The following is a 24,941-nucleotide window of genomic DNA, read 5'->3' as shown; positions in this document are numbered from 1 at the left end:
CTGAAAATAGGGATGTTTGGTATCAAACATCTCATATTAATAAATCCTCACTAATTCCGGTGATGGATGTATTAATACATGCACCCAAAGGGCACCTTAAAGATGCCCCCTGAAAACTTACCCATTTCTTGTGGGCTAACTGGCTAGTTCTAGCAAGCCTGCCACCAACAGACGAAGTTCTGACCCCAAAGGGTGACAGCCTTTGCGCCCTGGAGGTCAGAAACAAAGCCTGCTCTTGCAGGGGTGTTACACACCCCTTCCAAGGCAGGAAGCTTCAAAGAAGTCCTCTACCTTTGGTATGCAGATCTGGCCCTCATTAGAGGGAGATTCCGACCCCCTTGCCCCAGGCCTATTTGGCACCTGCACAGGTGGGAAAAATATCTATACGGGAGGCGTGTTGCATGGCCAGGCTGCACACACCTCTAGAGTGACCAGCCTGAAGTGAACACAGCTTTGGGAATGCCACCATTTTGTGTGTGGTGGAATTAGGAATACTGGGACAGGATGATGCTCACTCCCCAAAACCCAAGAACCGAGGAGCACAATGGACATGGCGCCAACCCTGCCAGCCTGTCTGCTGCACCCCACCCTTGTGGGACGACTGATCTCTCCTGCTGCTGCAGCCTTCAAGAAACTGGGAAAGCTGTCAGTGCTTTGCAAATCGCTAAGAAGAACTCCCTTGGAGCAGAGGAGCTGCTTCCCTGCATCTGCAGGCAACCCAAGAAGAACTGTGGGGCCCGGTACTGCCAAAATCCAGCACCAGATATAACCACTGCACCTGAGCTGCCTAGTCGAGCTGAAGTGAGCCAATGGTGTCAACATGGTCCCCCGGTCTTCCAGAGATGAAGTTCACCTTGAGTTCGCCCACTGTGGACTTCCCAAAGGGATCTGCAGCCTCTTTCTGCAGACACCTGCCTCCAGTCACGGAGACCCAAAGCACCACTGCCACTCTGCACCCAGATGCCCTGGCCCGAGGAGAAGAGAACCACTGGTGGCCCTACTTCCCCCAGGCTCGTGAGACCTGAGCCCACTTGTTGGTTCAGTGAGACTGGACCCCAGTCCATGCCTGCAGCCGGTTTCTGCAGGCCCCTCACCATGACTGTCCTGATGATGGAAATCTGACTGTCCAAACCAACTCTGAACCTGGATGCACCGGATGGGGGAGAATAGGACCACTGGTGTGTCTACATCCCCGAGCATCGCAAGAACTGAATCCCCTTGGTGGTTCACCCAGACTGGACTCTCAGTCCACCCCTGCAGCATCTTTGTGGCCAGACGATCCCCATTGACTTACACGGGGCACCTGACGCTGAACAGCACTACTGCAACCGACTGCCCCAGTACCACCTCAGGTGACCTGTTGGTGTGGCCTAGGCCCCTGCCCTGTACTCACCTCAAAACCATAAGGTTGGTCCTGTAAGTTGATGTGAAGTACTTGTTTACTGTGTATGTTTTCTCTTCCGTAGAATAACAATGCAGCTACAGAAAAATGCACTAAGACTGAGCTTACCATCCATACAAATAAAAAGAGGACAACATCCAATGTAGGTTGCTATGTAAAATATAACTTTAAAGGATAACTTTGTAAATAGAACTTTATACTAAGAAAACATAAACAAGCCTCAAAAAAGAAGCCCGAGAGGAAGCCAAAGGAAAATGAAAGCCCAAACAAGAAACATAATTATATCTTATTTAAACATATCCATATCCAAATCCAGAATTCTTCTATCAAGTCCAGTTAATAGTCCTTTATGTGTCTGAAGAAGACATACAGAAAATAAAATAACATCTTCAGTCAATCCTAGAAAATCAAACCAACTGAGTGTAGTTTAGCACTTTGGGGGTCATTCTGACCCTGGCGGCCAGTGACCGCCAGGGTCACCGACCACGGGAGCACCGCCAACAGGCTGGCGGTGCTCCCAAGGGCATTCTGACCGCGGCGGTTCAGCCGCGGTCAGAAAGGGTAAACCGGCGGTCTCCTGCCGGTTTACCGCTGCCCCATTGAATCCTCCATGGCGGCGGAGCGCGCTCCGCCGCCATGGGGATTCAGACACCCCCTACCGCCATCCTGTTCATGGCGGTAGGGGGTGCTGCGGGGGCCCTGGGGGCCCCTGCAGTGCCCATGCCAATGGCATGGGCACTGCAGGGGCCCCCGTAAGAGGGCCCCACAAAGTATTTCAGTGTCTGCTTTGCAGACACTGAAATACGCGACGGGTGCCTCCGCCGTCCGCCAAGGTCTGAATGACCCCCTTTATGTGGTGCCTTTTGAATAATTTCCCATCTCTTACTTCTGTTGGAGTGTTGAGCTAAATTATCCCTTTATATATTTTGGGGCAATATGATATAACTATATTAGTATTTGTTTCTCAACTATTAATCAGTGTTAATGTTATTTTATTGATTTATGTTATATATTTACCTAATTTCCATGTGATTTGAGATATGGTATCTTGTTTTGCAGATTAACCTATGTCTGTTTCTATGTCTGTTTCTGGACTACTCTTGAGGGCATCATTAGCAATTGTTTGTTGTTTGTCCTTACGAAACCGAAAAAATGTGTAGTTGTTTCACTGAAACATGCATGAGTATATTTTTCCTCTGACAGATCAGTTATATGAATAGTGTTTTTAAGTTCAAAATAATTCAATGTATTTTATGTATGATAACAATAAGCCAAACAAATAATAGCAAAACATGAATACAATAATGATCATATTTCTAGTAACAATTTAAACAACACCAGCAATAATATGATAATGTAAGATATATATCTACTATGAACATGTAAAAGAAACAAATTACAAAATAAGCATAGGGCTACTTATGTAACAGGTAGTAATTCAAATGTAAAATGCTTGGTTGGAATAATATTTGTTGAAATAATTATCAAGGGTATTATCAATTTGGAAAATGTATTGAAGGTGGTTTCAATTTGTGTTGAAAGAAACCTCAATTCTATTTCCCCTAAACAAAATCCAGACCGACCAAGCATTAATATTGGCATTTTTCCAATTCTTAGTAATATATATTTTTTATTGGATCAGTCAGAACAAATCATTGCATATCTGCATAAGATGAATAGGTACAATAGCAGTGAATTGTATACAATGGACTTATAAGAAATAGGTACACTCATTTTGAAGATGTATTGTATGCTTTTGAAGCAATGTGACCAGATACTGTATGGAAACTGAAGAAAGGGTCTAGGTCTGAACATGTAACATTTGTAAGTGAATTGTTATATGCATTCAATGCAGTATTACATAATGAGACAAATTTATGATTCTCAGCAGCCAGAAGACGGAATATGGATTACATTTTTTATAGCTGAAAGTGAAATGAACATACTAGTTTAATAAATATCTCTAGAACAGAATACTCCAGTTTTAATCCAAGATTCTGGATAAAAGAGTGGGTATTCAATTTACTTATTGGATTGTACCACAAAGATACTTTCTTAGAAGGTGTAATATTAGTTGAACATTTGGCATCTAATTTCAATAGAGCATATTTAGTTGCATTAACTATCATGGAATATAATCCTGCTTTCTTAACATCTATACTTACATGTAATGCAATGAAAAAGGTTTGACAGTTCTCTTCTCTTTACAAAACCCATTTGGGTAGTACATCTGACTCAAAAATATGGAACCAGAAGACACTTTGGGTAATAGAAAATTAGGTATGATAGTTTTCAAAATTGGGAATGCCAACCACAGCATCTAATTAAGAAGCTTTCAAAAGCTTATAATTTACTCTATAGATTTAATTATCCCAAATGAACTTAGTAATTATTTTGTTTATAATATTGAAGAAAGTGTGAGTAAAAGATGCTGGCAATGTGGATAATACATAGAACACTTGTTGAGAGATCACCATTTTAATAGCTTCTATTCTTCCCCACCACAGTAATTTTTGAGAAGCCCATCTAGTTGATTTCGCTGGAATTTTAGGGATTAGTTTTTTACAATTCATATTGACTATACACTTAATAGTATTTAAAGAAAATTACACAGATACTCAAAACAAGATGGACACAAATAACCCCAATAATATTTACTAACTTTTATTTCAGCAATGCAAAACACAATTAAAGGGGAACACTTTGTTTTATTAATAGTCAATGTATACCCTGGCACTGATGCACAAATATTATTTATATTTAAAATAAGTGGAATTGTGTGTAATGAGTAATTAATATAGATAAACCATTGTCTGCATATGCTGATGCTTTACAAGCTATCTTATAATTATGAATGAGATATAACAATGGTTCAATTGCTAATAAAACTAACAGAGGAGATGTGGAACATCCCTGCCTAGTCCCTTTACATATATTATAAGATAAGGAATTAATACTATTAACATATATTGTCACAGAATGGTGAGTATATAGTGCCTCAGACATGAACATAAACTTGGAACCAAAATGAAATGCTTGCATAGTTTTAGATAACATTTTCAAATTAACCTCATCAAATGCGTCTTCAGAATCCAACGATAATAACCCTGTGGGATATTCAATTCATTTACAAAAACTAAGTATGACAAAGACGCCTGGTACTGTGTAATGATATTCTACCATTCATAAAACCATTCTAGGTCAAGTATATAACTGAATTAAAACTTGGAGGTACCATAGCTGTCGACATTTTTGCATAAAACTTATAATCCTGATTGATAAGAGAGACTGGGCAATAATTGGCAACCAGTGAGTGATCTTCATCAGACTTATGAAGAACAACTATTGTTGCCTCATTAAAAGAGACTTCAACTGAATCATTGCTTACACATTGCTGAAGTACAGTAAGTCAGATAGTAGATAATTGCAGATTAAAACGTTTATAAAAATTCTGCCAGTCTACCTCCGAGAGTAGGAGTTTTCTAGGAATTCACATAAATCCTATCTAACGTGATATGACACCCACATTGTCTTTATCAGATTGAAATCGAAGGGGTAATTTGCAATTAAGTAAATTTTGATCAGTGATTGTGTCTTGAAGATATAGAGGTTTTGCTATAGAGATTGCAAAGGAAAGTCCTACACTCTTTAACTATATTAGCAGCAGAAATAAGTAATTTTTCATCTTAACATCTTCTACCATGCATCTGATTTATATATTTTTTCATGCATAGATAGTTAGCAATCATTCACCAGAGGTGTCATCTTGAAATGTTTTGTGGACTTAGCTCAGGAACACGTACCACAAATGAGATTTCGAAGCCCTCTGGCAGTAAAGATTTAGTAGCTGTGCAAACCTAAGACAGAGAATCTTGTGGACTGCAATTATCCCACAACCCATTGAGCACTACTTGAGTCAGGTCCATTTTAGGCAACCACCAGGCCAGTGAGACCTCACAGGAATAGTTAGTGGAGCCCAAACATTCTTTTATCTTGAATAGATAAACTCAAAAACACTAAGAAGCTTGAAATCTATTTTCAAGACTTATCAAAATTGCAACCCTTTCCTAGTGCACACAATATGAATAGCAACTATTATGAAAATTGTTAGAAACGTGGTCTCTGGTTGTCAGTCACTTTGCACTCTGTCCAAGCAGGGACCCTCACTCTAGTCAGGGCAAGGGAGATACTCACTTAAGATAACCCATGCTTGCTCCCTTGGTAGCTTGGCACAAGGAGTCAAGCTTATCTCAAAGGCAATGTGTAAAGTATTTGTACCAAAACACACAGTAATACAGTGAAAACATTACAAAATGGATACCACACCAGTTTATAAAAATATCCAATATTTATTTAAATCAAACAAAAACAAAAAAAACTAAAATCCAACAACCGCAAGTAAAGTTATGAATTTTCAAAATAATCGACTCTTTTTGCATAAAAAATAATGGAAATGTTGTTGTTACACAAAGTACCTGGTTAGCGTCAAAAATAAAGCCACATGTGCAAGTGTGTGCCAGAAAAGTCAGCGATGCGTTGATTCCTTATTCGCAAGTGAGGCTGTACGTCATTTCTTCCTCGGTCAGGTAGACAATGCATAGTTTTTCTCTCCTGCAAGAGAGCGACGTGTGGATTTCCATATAGGCACCTCAGCTCCGGGCAGGGGCACGTCGATTTTGACACCCAGCAACGATGCTTGCGAAATCTAGCCGCACGAGGAGGAGAATTCGTACTGCATGGGGTTTAAGTCAATTTTAGCAGCCACAGGCGCGTGTTGTGTCATTTCTCCAGCCGCGATAACGGTGATGTGTCGATTTCCCAGCCGCAATGCAGGTGGTGCGTCGATTTCAGCCACGAGGCGGGTGGCCTGTCAGTTTACAGCTGTGTTGCAGTTGGTGCGTCTAAATTCTCCCCTCACAGCTCCTGTGCGTGGATTTCCACCTTGGTTCCACCAGCTTCACGTTTCAAGGGCCTGGGGACTGGATAGGGCACCACGTGTCAGGGTAGGAGTCTCAGCAGAGAGTATAGGTGCTGGCAGAGGAAGTCTTTAATGGCCCTGAGACTTCAAAACAGGAAGCAAGCTCAGTCCAAGCCCTTGGAGACACTTCACAAGCAGGAATATACCACAAAGTCCAGTCTTTCAGGCAAAAGCAGCAACTGCAGAGGCCAACCCAGCAAAGCACAGTCACAGGCAAAGGGGCAGTACTCCTCCTCCATCTCTTCTCCTTGGCAGAGATTCCTCTTGGTTCCAGTAGTAATCTGAAAATCTGGGGTTTTGGGTCCACTACTTATACCCCTTTCTACTTTTGAAGTAGGCAAACTTCAAAGGAAAGTCCATGTTGTTCACAAGATCCTGCCTTGCCCAGGTCTGGCCCCAGACACACACCATGGGGTTGGAGACTGCATTGTCTGAGGTCAGGCACAGCCCATTCAGGTGTAAGTGTCAGCTCCTCCCTCCACTCTAGCCCAGATGATCCATCAGGATATACAGGCTACACCCCAGCTCCCTTTGTGCCACTGTCTAGAGGAGATTCACAAACAGCTAAACTGTCAGTCTGACCCAGACATACAAGCAGGCAGAGTCACAGAATGGTTTAAGCATGAAAAGGCCCACTTTCTAAAATAGCATTTTCAAACAGACAATTTAAAAACCAACTTTACCAAAACATGTATTTTTAAGTTGTAAGTTCAGAGACCCCAGACTCCATACATCTATCTTCTCCCAAAAGCAAAAAGCACTTAAAAGTTATTTAAAGGCAGCCCCCATGTTTACCTATGAGAGAGATAGGCCTTGCAACATTGAAAACTGAATTTGGCAGTATTTCACTGTCAAGACATGTTAAACACATCAGTACTTGTCCTACCTTTCACATACACTGCACCCTGCCCTTGGGGCTACCTAGGGCCTACAGTAGGGGCGTCCTGCATGTAGAAAAATGGAAGGTTTGGGCCTGGCAAGTAGGTACACTTGCCAGGTTGAATTGGAAGGTTAAAACTGCACACACAGACTCTGCAGTGGCAGGTCTGAGCCATATTTATAGGGCTACTAATGTGGGTGCACAATCGGTGCTGCAGGCCCACTAGTAGCATTTGATTTACAGGCCCTGGGCACCTCTGGTGCGCTTTACTAGGGACCTACTAGTAAATCAAATATGCCAGTCATAGAAAAACCAATTACACACACAATTTACACAGGGTGCACTCGCACTTTAGCACAGGTCAGCAGTGGTAAAGTGCCCAGAGTACCAAAACCAGCAAAAACAATGTCCAGCACACAGTCAAAACACAGGAAGCAGAGACAAAAAAGACATGGGAAACTACACCAATGATGGCATGTCTAACAAAAAATAAACAAATTGATGACAATTACACTTGTGAGAAAGCATAACAAAAAGAAAATATTGTAACTTTGAAATAGGATTCTATGGTTTCTATACACCAAAATCATCAACCCCTCCTTTAGCTAGGCTAACTAAGCTAAACTTAGCATCAATAGAGACCCACTTGAGTATTATAGATGGTTTGTGCCCACATACCTTTTCTGAACAATAGAAGCAATATTCAGGAAAGAAACATCGGTTGCAGCTCTTGTCTCCTCACCTTGGTGGCTATACTGTCCTCAACCAGCAGATATGCTAGTAGGAGGACTTCATGTGCCTCCACCGTAGGTTTTAGCAAGGAAAGGAGTTTATATCTACTGGATGGCCAACAGTCTCATTTTCTGGATCAAAGTTCCTCTCTATCTAATGACACTTTCTTCTAGTTTATGTAATCTGTCTGAACATTGTTGTACATCTTCATAATAAACAATAATGAAGACCCACTAAGCTCTGACATTCTTATATTCTGTAAAACAGAATATCAAGACATACATTTCTGTAAAACCTTGCTAATTATTTTAAAAACAAACATTGGAAAAACAATTATTTAGTTGAGAAATTGAATTATCATGTTGCAATGAAAGCAAATATTGGCATGTCTGTGCACATTTGCATTTAAAACATATATCTAAATAAATTAACCTATACAATCCAAAAAGGGATACTTAAAAATAGAAAATATATGAAGATTGTAACACCCCCAGAATAATAATGGCGTTTATGCTATGAATACATATATATGTGTTTTCGTGCATTGATAAATGAAAAAATAGGCTATAATATCCGATATCTATTTTAATTTTTGTTTCTTAGTACACAGAGTCCAAAATGTGATTCCAAAAGAGATTAAAAACAAAAAAATTGGAAAAATTATTATATCACCATACAATACTACCTTCTGGTTGTTTTGTTCAAACTCAAGTCAAAACACACAGACATTTTCACACTTGAACTAACAAAAAAAGAAATACAAAATCAAGAAATGAATAACAGTGATTCTTTAGCTTGAGAAACTACCTAAAGCCTTTGACTTCAATGTAGAATTATGAATTTGTAGAAGACATAGTTAAGGCATTTTGCATAACAAGATCAATTGAATCTGAAAATGCGGGCACTGTTGGTAGTCTGGTGCTTACCAGGCTCAGCTTGGGTGGCAGTGACCTAGATAATGGCATTGGGTAAAGTATCATATACAGTGTCTTTAAAGATGGGCATCTCCTCTGTAGTGCAGTATGCATGAGCCTATCTGATAAGTCAAATTACATCCTATATGTCAAAGTACATTATTAGCAGTTGTTCCAATGGAATGTCCAAAAACTGTTTTGAAAGAGATCATGCACCAGAAAGCAGGTCTCACTGGAGGAGCTTGAAATTAATGACTAAGTCCAGTTTTCACTTATACTGTTTTACAGGTCTCCTCCAAAACAGAATGCCATTGCTTTGCAACATTGTTGTTCAATCTTGTAAAATGTACATTCACCCACACTGGCATTCATGCTGGCTTAATGTCTTCACTAGGAAAAATAAGAATTGCACAACCATCTATCAGAACTGTAGTTGAGATTATGCCAAATATATTTGGGTACAAGGAACTGAAGAAAGAAGGAATTAATTGAAAATAGTTGTAAAGCCAGTCAGTAGTCTTAAAAACGCCTGTTGTATGGTAGGCATGAAATATGGTGTGCAGTAAGTCAGCAAAATATGTAGAAAACGTAGGAGCATATTTACAAGCCCATTGCAACCCTTAGCGCTGCTATAGCATCATTTGTTTTGACACTATGGTGGTGCTAAACAGTCCCTCACCCTGTGCCGTATTTACAAAGTAGCGCAATAACCCCTTGGGCCACATTATACCAGTGGCAGGTATAAAGTATGCAAGTGGGGCATTCCCCCGCAGGGAGGTGCCAAAAAAATGGCGCAGTGAAATTTACAAGATTTCACTGCACCATTCTAGTGTCATTTTCTAATGCCTGCTCAGGGCAGATGTTAAAGTCATGCTAGTGCTATATGCGATGGGCCTCCCTGATCTTTGCTGGAATAGCATTAAAAAAATTGCCACAAATCCAGCAAAGCATCACAATATTATAAAAAATGTTGACGCTTTTGTGCTAACATGCGACGTGGTGCGCTGTATTGTAAATACAGCACTACCATGGTGTCGTTAGTGGGGCACAGGGTGAAGCAAAGAAACTGGTGCATCAGAGCCGATGCGTCAGTTCCTTGTAAATATGCCCCAAAGTCCACAGAAGCTGCTACATTTTAGATGTGGCTTGGATGTTTGCAGGGCAGATGTTTCTGCTGTAGAAGTTAAAGGCACATCTTTCTATGTCAAAATTGCAACAAGCTTGTTTAATTTATTAAAGCTCTTATTTAGCATGTCTACGTTCATCCAAGAAACATTTTTAAACAGTTTCTTCAGGGTAGGGTGAAATGTAACACCACATGTTTTCACTGTTTTTTTAACACTTAGGGCCTTATTATGAATTTGGCAGTCTCAGGACCGCCATGTTGGTGGTGGCGGTCGTACCGCCAGCAGGCTGGCGGAGAAGACCACCAAATTATGACCATGGCAGGATTCTCAACAGAATGCAGCCAAAGCACGTCCGGCACCGCCACTGTGTTCAGACCGCAACTGACGACGGAAGGCACCTGCAGGATGGAGGATACCCAGTTAATGCCAGACAGATTACGAGGTAGCACACCGCCAGCATTTCTGCCAGGGGCGCGCCACCACGGAAAATGAGGCAGAAACAAACTGCATAAAAGCGGACACTCACCTTCAGGAAGCCATACGCCTCTGGACCAGCCATGGAACTAGAACTACATGTCAACCTGCTGCTCCTGCTCGCACAAAGACAACAGAATCTTCGCCGACGAGGATAATACCAGCCGTAAGTACACACACTTAGCTGTAACTGTTGTATATTGTCACTGTATGTATACACACACACAATTCACCATCGGGAAGGGGTGCAAGGGCAACAACCACACACTACAACACACTGACACACACACTCACCTACAGCCACGAACACACCCACACATACACAGTACACACACTACGATGAAAACACACATGCACGGAAATACAGCACAGGCCTAGTTACAGACAATAACACACAACACCACAACACGTCACAACACCACAACCACACCATCATCAATACATTGGCAAACACTCACTATAGGCACTATCCAGGGACACATCACACATGCAACACAACCTACAACCGACAGGAAACGAACACACACAATCACACAACCAAACAACTTACCAATCGGCAAACACATAACACACAGCACACCATAACTATCATACCATACACTAAACACACACAGTCACACTGTCAAAACACACAAAGCCACACAACACAGCAACAAACACATGTAAACACAAACACCACTCAATAGCATGACAACAAAATGTGTCAAAGAAGACACATGCCCATGGCACAACACACACACTATCACTGTGGGAGAAAAGCACAGCACACAACCTCACATACAGCCCAAACAATACAGGTAGTACAAGCACCACACACACACACAAATACAGACACACAAACAATGTCCGCCAGGAACAACTCCATACTGGAAAAGAAAAGCATGACAAAAATGTAACCACAAAACCAACAACAGGTTGGTTGTAAATATATTGTAAAATATCAAATCGGAAAATCAAAGGCCATAGGCCAGTCCTATATGTACAGAATACAATGCACATATGTGTGCCCCGAACCTGACTCCTGACTGCCATGTAACCTCCACAGGTAGTGGCATCAAGGGAGCAGGCAGGCATCTCAGGGATTATCAGGGCGGGGTGGTGACAGAGGGGGGTTTGGGCTTAGGTTTGGGAGGGGGGCTTTTGAGATGTGGCTTGGGAGGGGGTAGGTTTAGGTTTAGGGGAGGGTTGACTTTTTTAGGGAAGGGTAGACTACTTGGCATGGGGAGGGGCATGGGTACTTGCAGAGGGGCATGGAAAGCCTTGGAGGAGGAAGGGACGGACTTGAGGAGGGAAGTAAAACGTTTAGGGGTCTCACAGGGGGAGGAGTAGAGAAAAGAGAAAACCCTGAAGGGAAAGCTTTTTTAGACACACAGGGACGGCAGAGCAAAAGGGTTTGTGTGTGGATGTAGAGGGAGTGGTTTCTGAGGTGTTGGTGTGGATGTCTTTGGTGCAAGTTTGGGGGAGGTATGCTTGTGGGTGGTGGGTGTCTGTTGGGTGGGTGAGTGAGGGCGTTTATGTGTCTTGGGATTAGAGGTGATGGAGGTGCTGGGGGATGCCGTGGTGGGTGGGTGACTGTCTGTTGGGGTGGTGACTGCAGGTATGGTGGATGTGCTGCATGTAGGAGTGTCAGTGGTTGTGGTGCCTGCGGATGTGGTGTTTGGGATGGATGTCTGAGAGTCTGCTGTGGTGCTGTCTGTGGGTAGGATAGGTGTAGTGGTTGGATCTGTGAATGTTGGTGTGGTGTCTGCAGGTGTGTCAGGTGTGCTTTCTGTGATGCTGGGAGTGGTGGGAGTGTCAGGGGAGGTAGTGACTGTTGCTGTGTGTGGATCTGAATGTTGCTTGTGTGCATGCCAGTGGTGTTTCTTGTGGGCTTATGTCTGTCTGAGCCACCCTTGGATGTTGAGGTGGATGCATGCCTGTCTGTTTGTGTGCTTTGGCTGGGTCTGGGAAGAGGGGATTGGCATTGGGAAGAGGAAGGTAGAAGGGGGACGGTAGACAAAGGGTAACTGGCTGCCATCAGTGTGGAGGCCAGAGACTAAAAGGATCTATGTAGGCCAGCCAGTGCACCGTGAATCCTCTGCTGGATTTGAGTTGCCAGTCCCTGGATGGCATTTGCAATGGTTGACTGACCCACAGAGATCGACCTCAGAAGTTCAATGGCCTCCTAATTGAGGGCAGCAGGGCTAACAGAGGCTGGGGAAGAGGTGCCTGCGGCAAAGTAGACGCCCACCCTCTTGGGTGAGCGGGCACTGCGAATTGGGTGAGGAGCTACGGGGAGGGGTTGGTAGAAAGAGGGGTGGCGGACAGAGATGGTGCTGGGCTGGTCCCAGATGGGTCCTTCACCACCAGGGAGTGTCCACTGGAGGAGGATTCCGATAGTGAAGTGAACTGGATCCTGTCTCCCCCACAGCACTCCACCCACCCTCCAGGCCACTTGGTCCCTCTGTGTCTGTGGTTTCATGACTTGAGGTCCCTTGCCCAGCAGCTTCCCTGCTTGGCTGTGCCCTGTCTCCCTTGCCTGATGATGATGCTTTAAAACAGAAATAGAGGTAGGATCATCATGTTCTTTTCAAACACTTACATCACACTGTACACATCAATCACATTACAAGCAATTGTACTGCACCCTCAGGTAGAACCAGGCTAGTGCCAACATTATGTTGCAACTAGATACCACCTACACCCCTACACTACAACAGGGTCACACACCAGCTAGCCACCTAGCGCACAACTACTATACCATCATATCAGTAGAGCAATCACAAAAACCATTCCATGACAACCTGACTTGGTAACTTGAATCTCAGTCCCTATCCACAGCAACATAGTCAAACAACAACCAAGCAATGGGAAATGTTACAAACATTCATTTCAGTATAACACATAAACAAAATCTACACATGTCTACATTTGTAGCTAAGGTCATGTACCAGGGAAGGAACCACATAATGTGCCAAGCACAACACAGCATTTCGCATAGAAGCCAAAACCATTTCATGTCACAGAGTCCACAACCCTCACTATTAACATATGCAAACATGCATCAACTATACCTGCCTTTCCAATGATTGAGGTATGATGGACTCTAAGTACGTCAGCAACACATGGCCCAATAGTCATGTGTGAAAGGATGATACAAACTTTGTGGAGCTACTCATCTAACTTGTAAACAAAGTCATGTACACTTATAGAGGCCAACTTAACCCACAGGAGTTACCCACAGACACAGCCAGGTACCATGCAATCACCTTAAAAACAATGTACACCTGTCATGTGCATGAATACCACATACAGTACAACTAATCATGTGACTGCCAACATCAATAGCCTATTATTCACACCTCAGACATGAGCAATCTTACATCTGTACATGACCATTACAATTCCATAACATACTTCTGAGCTTAACATGACAGACATACACCTTGATGCAAGCCAAATGACTGACTACACATACCATTCCAGCAACATGTGAAGGTGAAATACAACATCTTCAAACAATTCAGTCGGTACTAACTATAGAATTCCATACCAAAAGCCATCAAAATATATACACAGTTGCAAAAATAAGAATGTTGAAGTGGCATCACAATGTTGATATATGTCTAATAATGTACACATGATGTTGGCAAAAAACAGTTCAGATTGTACCAATTACCAAGATGTAGTGGCCTATTTAGCATGCCCACAACACATTAGAATAGGAAATCACTGTGTAGTCCTTACCATCCAAAGAACATGTACATGGTACTAATAATCTGAGCTCTCATGTCAATTATATGGTTGCACTAGGAGTCTAGTTATACCACCATGGTTTAGTACATGCAGGATGTCCATTCTGAGGAAACATCATACGTGCAAATGTAGAGGCCCCACTTACCAATGGGGACACCTCCTAACAGATATGAGTAAGTGTAGCAAGTATGGCATGTGAAATGTCATATTGAGATCACAGCCTCACAATAAGTTTACATTCACTGGAAATCTCAGGAATATTAGGCATCTACTCAACTTGTCAGACTCAATGTTGCATATAGAGATGGATCAAAGGGCAACTGAATGGACAGAGGGCAAAGACTAGGACAACTTACCATCAGGATATTGGGAGTATGGATCTGTAGGTAGCAAGGAACAATTAGCAGGGTACCAAAAGCAGTATAGTGGTACACATATGACACAGTCACATGTGCATCATCAATTGCTACTGTACGGGAGGGATGACATATGTGAGTAATATGTCGCTATACACAATACAATGTGCACACCTCTGTACCAATGTTGAGGACTCCACATATAGGTTTTCCTGGGATACATTTAACATTTTGCACTTACTACATTGTCACAGCTTAGAGTCTTTCACATCATCACTGACCTTGCAGAGGAATGTAAATGAGTTTAGTCAGTACTCACCCCCTTGTGGCTGCTGTGCTGCCCACAAACGCAATCCAACTCAGGGTAGGCCACAGCCAATATGCGGGCCATTTGGGGGGGGGGGTCAAGGTCCGATGGGCACCCCTCCGTCCTTGGGTGGACATCCTCAGCTGGGCCTTAGCGGTCTTAGATGCCCAGCATCTCAGGTCCTCCCACTGCTTTCGACAGTAGGTGTTCTGCTGGCTGTGGACCCCCAGGGTCCTCACTTTTTTGGCGATGGCATGCCAGATCCCCTTTTACTGATGGGCATTTATCTGCATGGATGGCACAGACAAGAGGAGAAAATCATGTCCAGATGCTCCATTCCAAAACAAGTAGGGTGTAAAAGCAAGTTAGTGTGGGTTGGCAAACATATAATTCCTTACCCTTCAAACTCTTTTGCAAGTCACCCTCTGCAGTCAGGCCATGAGTGAAGGGGAACCAGGCATACAACATGCATACCCAGTACCAGGTTTTGGCAAGAAAGTTTGGACCAGACCCCAAGTGTTGCCTTAAAATGGTACATCTCTACAACTATTTGTCACTCCAAGATTGATGTAAATGCTGTAATGTACATATGTGGATCAGGTTATATATATCACACACTACCTACTATGTATCAGGGGTAACAGTCTTCTTATGCACCTGTGAAAATAACCATCTACCCACACATGATAGCTCACCACTTCATTCATGCACATTTCATCTACCTCCTCATGCACTCTACCTTTCACCCATTGTTATAGCATTGGACTCACCTGCTCCTCTGGTGCACCATATACCTGTTCATACAGGGGTAGGACCTCCTCCACAAGCTTAGCCAGTTCTTTGGGAGAGAAGGCAGGGGCCCTATCACCTGCAGGACATGGCATGATTGCTCCCAGAGGTAGTACACAACAGCTTAGGTCGTGGAGGTCTTGCTGGCAGCAGTGTAAGGAGTAAAGTGAGGGATTGTGCAGGAGATGGCGATCATGTCCTCCACGTACAGGACCGTCACTGCACATCACCATTGACCCAAGCCCACCAAAGGCAGCAATGTGTTCCAATGTCAATGTCCACTGCGGTTGTAACCGCCTACCGCCATAACGACATCCGCTGGGGGAGTCAGGTCACTTCATGATGTGCAGTACAGTAGGTCAGGCAGCTGCCATTCCAGGGCTCAAATATGTATGATGAAGTTATTAAAGTTGCGTCATTTACTGAAACCTCATATCTATGATAGTGTATGAAGTGCAGGCTTACCGTTTACAAGTTTTTATGTGCATATCATTAGTAGAGGAAGTGAAATTAGCTATTTTGGGTTTTGTACATGAAAAAGTGTTGTCACCATACGAATGACAATCTGAAGATGGTATGGGTGAAAAAATGTATATGTTACATGTCAACAGGGTTGATGCAACTTTCACTGTCAGTGACATGTATCTCCATGTAGAGTACATGCAAGGGTTTAGGGGACTAGATCCCGGTACACTTTCATATTTCAGCTCACTATGTGCTGAATACCACATATTCACTGTTTCATGTAACATGATTTCGATATATCTGTGACGTTGTTGTGATCATGCTTATGATGTATGGCTTGAGTCATTCACATACATTCTTGTGTTGGTCCACATAGTTACCCTGGCCTATGGAGAGCAAGACAACCTCCAGTGTACCGTCCACTAGCAGACCTGCAGAGCCTGGAGGTGCAACATGTAATCCAGATATATTGCCTGGATAGGCATACAATTACGGATCTGTGTTGTCAGTTGGAGCCAGATCTGATGCCTGCCATTTGCAATCTCAATAGCATACTTCCCATCATTCAAGTCATGTCAGTGCTTCACTTCCTGGCCACTGGGTCCTTTCAGAATACAGTGGCTCTAACTGCAGGCATGTCTCCGCCCATGTTCAGTCTGGTTTTGAAGGCTGTACTATCTGCATTGTTAAAATACCTGGACAGCTACATCAGATTTCCCCGTGAGGATCTGGCCCATGTGAAGGCAGATTTCTTTGCTTTGGGACACATTCCAGATGTGGTTGGAGCCATAGATGGCACCCATGTTGCCTTGGTTCCCCCAAGTGCAAATAAACAGGTATACAGGAACAGTAAAAACTTTCTCTCCATAAACGTCCAAGTGGTCTGTTTGGCTGACCTCTACATATCACATGTTTGTGCAAGGTATCCAGGATCAGTCCATTATTCCTTCATCATGCGGAACAGCAATATCCCAATGCTGATGACATGACTATACACAAAGAGGATCTGGCTGGTTGGTAAGTTATATATGTCATGTGTGTCAGTACCTTTTTTCCTCCTACCATATATGTAGATGTCCAATATTAAAGTATGGACTGGTGTAACTATACCTTACAGGGGACTCTGGCTATCGAAACCATCCTTGGATATTGACACCAGTGAGGTACCCAACCACACCATGGGAAGTCTGCTTCAATGAGGCCCACGGAAGGACAAGGTGTGTCATGGAGCAGACTTTGGGCTCCTGAAGGCAAGATTTTGCTGCATAGACAAATCTGAAGAAGCCCTCTTCTACTCACCCTACAAGGTATGTCAAATAATTGTTGCCTGCTGCATGCTCCACATCCTTGCCCTGAGATGTCAGATACCATTCATACCAGATGAGAGGGAACCAGCCGAACCTGTGGGTGGATATGCCAAGTGAGGATGAGCATGTTGAGGATGAAGCCGGAGACATCAGTGCAGATGTCATCTATCAGAATCTCAACTGACTCAGGGTATGTGATGTGAGGTTACAACAGAGATTCCATGGGGTATTGTTGAGTTTATGCATGCCATGTAATGTTCATTTTACCACCATCAATTGTGGTCTTAAGTGGCTCCAAAGCACGACTCAGATGTGCATGCTGAATGTTCCTTCAAGTTGTGTACAGAACTGTAATGTACATAGTAGTTAGTTTAGAAAATGCACAATCAAAGTCACATATGTAGTTACGAATAAACAATGTGATGTTTGTGTTCCACTCCAGCCTATACCTTATCATTCTCAAACATAGATTTGCAGATTGCCTGTTTGACTCATCCTCATTTGGCATTGTCAGACAGTGTCACAGGCAGATGGGAATTGCAGACTGACATGAGCACTGGACATGGATTTGACCAGCTACTGTTTTGCATGAGATTTGTGGTGTGCGAATTCTATGGCCAGACTGTCAGGACAGTGGTTTGGAAGTGTCCTTTGTAAACAATATAGACCTGTTTGGTATTGGAGGCGGCCCAAATTGTTATGTGTATCCATTTGTGTCTGTCACATGTCATAATGTGGTGTCAAGACACTCTACCATCATTATGGTTTGTGTTGTTATTATCCTAACTTGTGCATAGCTGTCAGTGTGTTTCCTCATTGCTCGAGCAATGTGCATGTGTCTGAAGACTGACATAGGTGAGTGGCAATCCTACAGATACCTGACCATGGTAAGTGGAAGGTTCCATGACTGCAGAGATTAGTACAAATGTCTGTCTGTTTCATGGGGTATGGTCATTTGGGAGGATAATGAATGAGTATGTCATAAGGCTTTAGCTGATGATACATTTACCCAATCTGTCTGCCTCCTGGGACGGTGATAGACTGACATGTCCTTAACTTCTGTGTTCTGTGGGTTGGCAGTGAATGACACCTAAGCTGAAACACTGAAGTCCACAACATGACTTCACAATGTGCTGTCCTCAAAATAAATATGTGGAGATGTACAATAGAGGTGACTTGTGTCATGTGTATGTTACAATCCCAATGCAACATGTCTCCTGGTTGACCAGTACATGTGTGATGACCATAACAGAGGTATAACACTGAAGAGAGACATTTAGGTACAATAGTTGTCATACATATAAGTTGTTAATGGTTGATACATCACACTTACACAGGTTCTTTGATTAAATGGTATTTATTGGGGATTGAACAACAACATGAGTAAATTGAAACAGAAATGAAATAAAGTTAGTGAAGGGTTCAGTCATGGTGGATGAAATCATCAGGGTAGCTGCTACACCATTTGGAAACACAAGTCCAGTGTCCTTGCACCATAGGAAATGGAGTTAGGAATCAGAACAGTCAACAGGGTGTTTCAGTCACACACAAGGTGGACCAGTCAGGAGAGGTTCACTTCCTGGTAGTGGGTTTAGTCTTGGCATCTGCTCCTCCTGGATGTCTGGGTGGACATCAACGTTTGCAGGGGAATTCTTCTGTTACAGAGGGTGGGGGTGTCTGAGGCATTCCCTTCTTCTGGCAGGGCCTCAATGGCAGTAGCAGCCACAGATGTCAAGGGGCCTGATGTCTTAGGGCTAGTGGAAGAGGCCTGATGTTGGGTGTCAAAGCTACACATGGTAGTGTAGATGTCCCTCAGCACCCCAGCTATGGAAGCCAGGATGGTATTTTGGGCCTGCCGCTACTGCTTGCCTTCCTGGTGGTTATCCCTCTGCAGCTGTCTGATCTCCCCCATCATGGTCAGTACCTGGCTAGTCATGCCTTGGGAATTTTGGTAGGCTCCCAAGACTTGGGAGATAGTCTCCTGGTCAGTTGAGCCCCCATCCTTTGGCCCATACCATCCCTCCCACGAAGCCTACCCCCATGTACCTGTGCCCCTGGCACAGTGTGCTCACTCCCACTGGTGGCAGGACCATCACTGTCAGGGGTGACATTAGGAGACTCAGGTACCTGTACTAGGGGGGACTTGTAGAAGAGACTGTCCTTGGGCCACCAGGTTGGGTGTGAATTGTTGCCTGTGATATAGTTGCAACAGGGCTGGGAGGAGTCATTGTGGGAAGGGTGAGGCTGACAGTTGTTCACTGACCAGGTGACCCTGATGGGCCAGCTTCGTTCTCAGTGCCCTGACATCCGGGGCTGTTTTCCTCACTGAGGCCTTCATCCAGAGGGGTAGTGTCTGTCTCTGGTATTCCCTCCAAGATGGGGATGGCAAGGTTACATGTAGGAGAAGTAGAACACAGAGTTGTTGCAAGTGATGTAGCATGTGTTATATTAAATAGACAACTAAACATGGTATGTGAGTTGCATACTCTGCCTTTACATGATCCCCTGACATGGCAATGACAGCTGCTACTTAATCTGTGTTTGTGCAATGTGGGACACAGAAATTTGCAATTGCATACAGCATGATTCATGCTCTTGTAGTATGTTGCGGATTAAATGGCTGCAAATACCCTCATATCTTGTCTGAGTGAAGATATGAATGTGCATTTCTCTCCTATTAACCCCTCGGGTGCCTCGGACGTAACGGTTACGTCCTGGACACACGGGTGCCCTGGATGTAACCGTTACATCCAAGTAAGGGCCCTCGGGGGAAGCACTAGTGCTCCCCCTGGGGGCCACGCACCCCCCTCCCCAGGGCAGGGATGAAAGGAGAATCACTTCCCCTTCTACCACCAGCACCCCCCCCCTAAACCTCAGTTTCATGTGAGGGGAGCGACCCCTTAGGCAAGGGTAGCTCCCCTGGGGGGACAAATTTGTTGTAGGCCATTGGGCAGATCGGCCCATTGTAATTAGGCCGATCTGCCCCCAGGGGGGCAGAAAACCCTAGACACCAGGGATTTTTTTTGTTGTTATGTGCAGGGAGCGACTCTGGGGGGCAAATTGTATTTAGGCCATTTCTGCCCCCCTTGGGGACAGATCGGTCTATTTTTATTTGGCCAATCTTCCCCCATGGAGGGCAGAAACCACTAGTCACCAGGGATTTTTATTTCTTTGCGTCAATTTCACGCAACAGGAGTGACCCCTTAGGCAAGGGTCATTCTCCTGGGGGACAAATTTATTTTAGGCCATTTCTACCCCCCTTGGGGGCAGATCGGCCTATTTTTATTAGGTTGATCTGCCCCCAAGGATGGCAGAAAGCACCAGGCCTCAGGGATTTTTTTTTGCGCCAATTTCAAGCAAGGGTAGCGACCCCTTAGGCAAGGGTCGCTCCGTGGGGGGTCAAATTTATTTTAGGCCATTTCTGATCCCTTTGGGGGCAGATCAGCCTATTTCTATTAGGCCGATCTGCCCCTGGGGGGTGGCAGAAACCACTTAGGCACCAAGGATTGGTGTGTGTGTATGTGTGTTTTTTGTTTGGGTGGCAGCCCCTTTGGCAAGGGTTGCTCCCCATGAGGGCACATTACTGTTGGCCATATCTGCCCCCCTTGGTGGCAGATTGGCCTATTTTGGAAGGCCCATCTGCCACTAAGGGGGTAGAAAGCCCACCAGAGAACAGGGAAGATTTTTTTCAAAATAAGAGGGTGGCCATACCCCCACCCCAAATAAATGGGGCCAAAGTTGTTCTGCCCACGAGTGGACAGATGGGGCAATTACCCCCGATCCATACCCCGGGGCAGAAAGTCTACTAGATGCCAGGGAATTAAAAAAAAAAAAAGTGAGGTGGTGGCTACCAACCAGTATGGGCCTGGTAATGCCCCTGCCCCAACTGAAGGGGTAACAGTCTTTCAGCTCTCCCCCGGCACACTAAAACATCTTATCCCACGGCATGCAAGAGGACATTTGATTATTTTTGATTTTGGTTTTACATTTGGGCCATGAAAGCTTGGCTAACTCTCAAAATTGTCCCACTTGGAATGGTGAGGGCTGCACTTTTTGGACTTTGGGACGCTGCCATGTAGGAAAATCCACAAAACCTAGACACACCTGAAAACTAAACATCTGGGTGATTCCAGGGTGGTGTGCTTCACATGCACCCCTCACCATTTTCTTACCCACAATGCCCTGCAAACCTCCAACTTTGCTGGAAATCACACATTTTTCCCACATTTTTGTGATGGAGCCTTCCGGAATCTGCAGGAATCCATAAAATTCCTCCCACCCAGCATTGTCTCATCTATGCCGAAAAAAATTCTGTTGCACTTGTCAGCCTAAAAATGTTTTTTTTTCAAACTGCCCTTTTGGACCCTCTTTGGTTCCCCCTCAATTTCGACATGTTTATGGCTCTTCCCTGTCACAGGCACTTGGCCCACCTACACAAGTGAGGTACCATTTTTATTAGGAGACTTGGGGGAAAGCTGGGTGGAAGGCAATTTGTGGCTCCTCTCAGATTACAGAACTTTCTGTCACCAAAATGTGAGGAAAAGGTGTTTTTTGGCCAAATGTGGAGGTTTGCACAGGATTCTGGGTAACAGAACCTGGTGAGAGCCCCACAAGTCACCCCATCTAGGATTTCCCTAGGTGTCTAGTTTTCAAAAATGCACAGGTTTGGTAGGTTTCCCTAGGGCCCGCTGAGCTAGACGCCAAAATCCACAGCTAGGTACTTTGCAAAAAACAGGTCTGTTTTCTGTGGGAGAATGTGATGTGTCCAGGTTGTGTTTTGGGGCATTTCCTGTCACGGGTGCTAGGCCTACCCACACAAGTGAGGTACCATTTGGATCAGGAGACTTCGGGGAACGTTGGGTGGAAGGAAATTTGTGGCTCCTCTCAGATTCCAGAACTTTCTGTCACCGAAATGTGAGGAAAAAAGTGTTTTTTGGCCACATTTTGAGGTTTGCAAATGATTCTGGCTAACAGACCCTGGTGAGAGCCCCACAAGTCACCCCATCCTGGATTCCTCTAGGTGTCTAATTTTAAAAAATGCACAGGTTTGGTAGGTTTCCCTAGGTGCCGGCTGAGCTAGACGCCAAAATCCCCAGCTAGGCACTTTGCAATAAACAGGTCTGTTTTCTGTGGGAGAATGTGATGTGTCCAGGTTGTGTTTTGGGGCATTTCATAGGCCTACCCACACAAGTGAGGTACCATTTGGATCAGGAGACTTCGGGGAACGCTGGGTGGAAGGAAATTTGTGGCTCCTCTCAGATTCCAGAACTTTCTGTCACCGAAATGTGAGGAAAAGGTATTTTTGGCCAAATGTTGAGGTTTGCACAGGATTCTGGGTAACAGAACCTGGTGAGAGCCCCATCTTGGATTCCCCTAGGTGTCTAGTTTTCAGAAATGCACAGGTTTGGTAGGGTTTCCTAGATGCCGGCTGAGCTAGAGGGCAAAATCCACAGCTAGGCATTTTCCAAAAAACACGTCAGTTTTTTATGGGAAAATGTGATGAGTCCAAGTTGTGTTTCCTGTTGTGGGCAGTAGGCCTACCCACGCAAGTGAGGTACCATTGTTATCAGGAGACTTGGGGGAACACAGAATAGCAAAGCAAGTGTTATTGCCCCTTGTGTTTCTCTACATTTTTCCTTCCACATTTAAGACAGTGTGTAAAAAAGACGTCTATTTGAGAAATGCCCTGTAACGCACATGCTTATATAGGGACCCCAGAATTCAGAGATTTGCAAATAACCACTGCTTCTCAACACCTTATCTTGTGCCCATTTTGGAAATACAAAGGTTTTCTTGATACCTATTTTTGGCTCTTTATATTTCACCAAATGAATCGCTGTTTACCCGTTATAGAATGAAAACCCATTGCAAGGTGCAGCTCATTTATTGGCTTTGGGTACCTAGGATTCTTGATGAACCTACAAGCCCTATATATCCCCACAACCAGAAGAGTCCAGCAGACATAACAGTATATTCTTTAAAAAATCTGACATCGCAGTAAAAGGTTACAGAGTAAAACGTGAAGAAAAATTGCTGGTTTTTTCACCTCAATTTCAATATTTTTTTATTTCAGTTGTTATTTTCTGTAGGAAAACCTTGTAGGATCTACACAAATCACCCCTTGCTGAATTTAGAATTTTGTCTACTTTTCAGAAATGTTTAGTTTTCCGGGATCCAGCATTGGTTTCACACCCATTTCTGTCACTAACTGGAAGGAGGCTAAAAGCACAAAAAATAGTAAAAATGGGGTATGTTCCAGTAAAATGCCAAAATTGTGTTGAAAAAAGTGGTTTTCTGATTCATGTTCCTGTTCCTGAAATCTGGGAAGCTGGTGATATTAGCACCGCAAACCCTTTGTTGATGCCATTTTCAGGGAACAAACCACAAGCCTTCTTCTGCAACCCTTTTTTCCCATTTATTTTTTTTTAAATTGAAATTTCCACTGTGTTTTGGCTAATTTCTTGGGCTCCTTCAGGGGAACCCACAAACTCTGGGTATCTCTAGAATCCCTAGGATGTTGGAAAAAAAAGACAAATTTGGCGTGGGTAGCTTATGTGGACAAAAAGCTATGAGAGCCTGAGCGCAAAATGCCACAAAACGCCAAAAAAGGCCTGGCACCTGAGGGGGAAAAGGCCTGGCAGCGAAGGGGTTAAGGTGTATGGCATCACTGAGCCAACTAAAAGCTGTACAGTGTACAAAGGTGTCAGAGCTAGCTCACAATATTGTTGTTAGAATTTCCCCTGGGCCTCTGTTTGGTTATACTGCAAGAGTGTCCAGTTTGCCATTTAGGTGTCCACCTGTTCTGCTTTCCTGCTCTTATCTCATAACCGAGCTTACAGAACCTCTCTGGAATGCACTTCTGAGTTTAAAGAAGACATTTATTGTTATTATTACTTCACCACAAGGTTCCTGAGAGACGAAATTAGTAGGTTGGAAGCACACGTTCAAAAGTAGTCGCAGCAATGAAAGCAAAATATATCAAAGTACTTCTCACTTGCAATGCACACAGCAAATACTTGTGATTATATTATAGCATAACTTCAAAGCAAAGCATAAAAGTCAAAATTGCATCACCGTAGGGCAAGGCTGTAGGGCCTATATTCAGCTTCATCTTTCTGGGGCTTCAAGTTGATGACTCCGTTCAACTGCGAGAAAGAGATTTTCTACCCAAATGGGAGACAGGCAACTGACGTCTCCGTTCCTGTCTGAAATCAAGATAGTTTCAATCTAACTAACTCTGCTGTTGTCCAGAGCCATCCTTCCAAAAACGTGCCCCCTCCTCTCAGACTCAGGAAAGGAAGACAAGACTTTGGAGACTGATCTCCTAGACCCCTCCTCTTCCCAAGGCTGAGCAGAAAGGAAAACACCAAATGTACTCTCTTTTATCAGCTATAGTCTGGTGTGAAAAACACAGCTTGGTCTATCATGTGGAAAAACACAGCTTGGAAAAACACAGCTCATCTGCAATGTCTCAA

This window comes from Pleurodeles waltl, chromosome 3_1, assembly GCF_031143425.1.
Source record: "Pleurodeles waltl isolate 20211129_DDA chromosome 3_1, aPleWal1.hap1.20221129, whole genome shotgun sequence".
Classification (NCBI taxonomy): domain Eukaryota; kingdom Metazoa; phylum Chordata; class Amphibia; order Caudata; family Salamandridae; genus Pleurodeles; species Pleurodeles waltl.
Note: the sequence above shows the minus strand (reverse complement) of the source record.